General features: G+C 45.4%; 1 pseudogene; it reads right to left on the minus strand.

Moving 5' to 3' along the window:
- Positions 1–2,241: 2,241 nt before the first annotated feature.
- On the minus strand, positions 2,242–3,701 carry LOC116074408 (annotated as a pseudogene).
- Positions 3,702–4,167: the final 466 nt, after the last annotated feature.

Genomic DNA, 4,167 nt, shown 5'->3' on the forward strand with positions numbered 1-4,167 from the left:
AGAACCCGGTTCAGTTCCCAGCATACACATGGTGGTTAATAGCCCTCTGAAACTCCAGTTATGTAGGATCTGACATCTCCTTCTGGCCTCCGCTAGCACCAGACACACATATGGTGGGCATCTATACATATACTCAGGCAAAAATTAAAACATAACAGGTTTAAATCTTTAATGCTAAAATACATGGAGTGAGTTAAGATTGCAGTGATGTACACAGTAAGTCATGGGTTTGGTTCCGAACCTCTATGATAACCACAGATTAATGATGAAGAACATGGACCCTTCCATGGAAGAGATGAATTCAGAAATGAGACTTGACGCTACCGTGATGTGATGGGGTGTTCTGAGAAGCAGGAAACTAAACACTCTCAAGCAGGAAAAAGGTAGAGTGCAGAGGAAACAAAGTAAGTCATTCTTTAATTAATTAATTAATTAATTAATTAATTTTATTTACTCCATATCCTGACTGCCACTTTCCCTCTCTCCTCTACTCCCTGCCCTTCTTCCTCTCCTCTCCTCTCCTTCACCATGCTCCATCCACTACTCCTCAACTTCTCAGAAAATTGGAGTCCTCCCATAGATATTGTCTTAGTTATGGTTTTACTTTTGAGAAGAGACCATAACACACCATGATCAAAGCAACTCTTATAAAAGACCACATTTAATTGGGGCTGGTTTACAGATTCGGAGGTGTCAGTCCATTATCATCAAGGTGGGAGCATGGCAGCGTCTGGGCAGGCATGGTGCAGGAGGAGCTGAGAGTCCTACATCTTCATCTGAAGGCTGCTAGAAGATTGGCAGCTAGCTCGCATGAGGGTCTTAAAGCCCATGCCCACAACGACACACTTCTTCCAACAAGGCCACACCTACTCCAACAAGGCCACACCTCCTAACAGTGCCACTCCCTAGACCAAGCATATTCAAACTATCCCAGATATCAACCAGCCTTGATATTATCAAGTTGCGATAAGCTTAGGTGCATCTTCTCCTATTGAGGCTAGGTGAGGTAACCCAGTAGGGAGAAGAGGACCCAGAGGCAGGCTTCAGAGTCAGAGACAGACCCTGCTCCTGTTGTTAGGAACCCTACATGAAGATGAAGTTGCACAGCCTTTATAGATGTGCAAAAGGCTAAGGTCTGTCCCAAACACGGCTCCCTGGATGGCATTTCAGTTTCCGTGAGCCCCTGTGGACCCAGGTTAGTTGATTCTGTAGGTTTTCACGTGGTAACCCCCCAGCTTCCTACAGTTCTTCCTCTCCACTACCTCAGGACTCTGTCATCTTTACCTCATGTCTGTTTGTCAGTCTCTGCACCTGTTTCCATCCGTTGCCGTGTGAAACCTCTCTGAGGATGGTTATGCTAGGCTCCTGTTGCACATATAGCACAATCTTATTAGTGTCAGGGATGCACTCCCTCTCATGGCATGGGTCTAAGATAAAAGCCTTAAGGGGGCTTTTTAGAAATATTTCCGCTGGATGCTATAATCATCCATTACATGATCATGCTTTACTATTTATACTCATTCGAAATCACAAGCATGGCTATTATAGGCCACTCTCTGGAATGCACAAGGCAGAAAAGGTGGTCAGACTGACTCGTGATTTCTAGGCGGCTTGCTGGGGAATATACAAAGCCTCATAGTTAAACAATACCTAATAGGTAATGTTAATATATTACACTATGCTATGAATGTAGTTTGGGAACAATATTCCCTTTGGAGGTTTTTATTTCATTTTATATATTCACTTTACATCCTGATCACAGCCTAACTCTCCTTCCACGTCCTCCCTCACAGGACACCTTCTTCTATCCCCCTCCCACTTCACCTCTGAGAAGTGGGTGGTCCCTTCCCAGAGGATTGGTTAAGCCATGCTGGCACCTCAAGTCACTGCAGGACTAGGTACTTCCTCTCCCACTGAGGCCAGAAAAAAACAGCCCAGTTAGGGGAGCAGGATCTATATAGACAGGCAAGAGAGTCAGGGTAAGCCCCCATTCCAGTTGTTGGGGGATGTGCATGAAGATCAAGCTGCATATCTGCTACACATTGAGGGGGTGAGGCAGGGCCTAGGTCCCGCCCTTATATGCTCTGTGGTTGGAGGTTCAGTCTCTGGGAGCCCAGAAGGGTCCAGGTTAGTTAGCTCTGTTGCTCTTCTTGTGGAGTCCCTATCCCCTCTGTGTCCCTCAACCCTCCCTTCCCCCCAACTCTTCTACAAGACTTCCCACCCTCTGTCTGATGTTTGGCTGTGGGTCTCTGCCTATGTTTTTGGTCAGCTGCTGGGTAGAGCCTCTCAGAGGACAGTCATGCTAGGCTCCTGTCTGTGAATCCAGGCTGACCGATACAAACACAGCCTGAGGTCTGAGGTAGTTGAAGGAAGAAGGCAGGCCTGCAGTGTGACCTTATAGATCTTCTGAGTGAGAACAGCTCTGCACATACACACCAAATTGGCAGGGGTTGCTACTGTATTCATTGATGTCCATCTCACACAGGGAACCTGTGTATCCAGGCCAGCAGTAACAAATATAGCTGTCGACAGTGTCATCACATGTTGTATTGTTGTGACAAGGGTTTGACCAACAAAGAGGCATCAAGGTCTCCCAGTGTGTCCCCGTGAATCCACTACTCATGCAAGTTGTTTCCTCCATCCACACATAGACCTCCATGGCATCATGGCTGACTGGCAGATACATCAACATTGAGTTCACAGTGGTCTCCAAGGAATTCTGGGGCTCAGTCACAGAAGTGCGTCCCAAGAGCATCCCAACACGTGACACGATGTAGGCATGGCTGGGATCCACATTCATCAATTTCCAACTCACAGTTCACACCAGCGCGCTCTTGGAAAAAGACACATATTTATCTTCCTGTCTCACTGAGGCATACAGCCTCATTCATGCAGGGATCAGAAACATATTGATCCACTTCTAAGTCACAATGCCTGCCTTGGTATCCAGGCACCCAGAAGCAGGCATAGCCATGGATTCCATCCTGGCACACAGCCCCATTGTGGTAAGGGCTGGAAGCACACTCCCTGTAATCTCTCTCACAGAACCTTCCAGGATATCTTGAAAGGTAAATGCAGACAATCTACTCAGGGTCTTTATAACAGGTGCCTCCTGTTGGGCAGGCATTCCCTTCACAGGAAGTAGTAGCAGTTTCACGGGCCAGACCACTGTACCCATCAGGACATCAGCACAGGAAGCCCCTTTCTTCTGGGGTATTCCATCAAGTGTCAATTCCTTGGAAGGGACTGAAGAAGCAAGGGTATTTTAGATCTCCACAGCCTTTGTCCGTGTCTAAGTAACAACTGTTGTCTAGTGGAAAAACAATGCAAACAGAATTATTCTGGCAATAATTTAAGAAACAGCTGCTATTGTTTTTTATTTTAAAATGGATCCTGGCACATTAAGTCACTTCAGGACTAGGCACATCCTCTCTCAATGAGGCCAGACAAGACAGCGCCTGCCGTCAGGGGAACAGGATTCGAATCTCTGCTCAATCTTTGTCCCTGCATTTCTTGGAGGCAGGACACATTTTGGGTTGAAGGTTTTGTGGGTGGGCTGGTGTCCTTGTCCATCCACTAGGAGTCTTTCCTGGCTACAGGAGGTGGACACTTCAGGATCCATATACCCCGCTGCCAGGGGTCTCAGTTACAGTCACCCCTGTAGACTTCCTTGAGCCTCCCCCATCCCAGGTCTCTGGCATGTTCTAGACATGCCTCCCAAGCAGGTTACATTTAGTAACATATGTATCTACATATACATTCACACATGTGACAATCATTGAAACAAAGGGATCATGAATTTGAAATATAGCAAGAAGGAGTAAATAGGAAGGTTTGGAAGGATAGACATGAAGGGAGAAATGGTGTAATTTGCTATAATCTCAAACTATAAAAAAAAAATAATTTCCAGGAGAGAAAGAAAATATTTGTTAGTGCTTCTCACCTGGGATGCAGCAGGAACTTCATGAATTGGAGAATGAAAAGAAGAGAGCAGAGGAAGGGAGGAAATGAATAGAGATGAGGATAGAACAGCAGAATTGATGCCTTTAAATTGTATTTTACAATTTAAGCACCTTAAAGAACAAAAGGAAAATAAAGACAAAAACATTTCAATATCTTCAAATATACATATATATGTATACACACACACCTATATATATATATATA

Source organism: Mastomys coucha, unplaced genomic scaffold (genome assembly GCF_008632895.1).
Source record: "Mastomys coucha isolate ucsf_1 unplaced genomic scaffold, UCSF_Mcou_1 pScaffold3, whole genome shotgun sequence".
Lineage (NCBI taxonomy): Eukaryota > Metazoa > Chordata > Mammalia > Rodentia > Muridae > Mastomys > Mastomys coucha.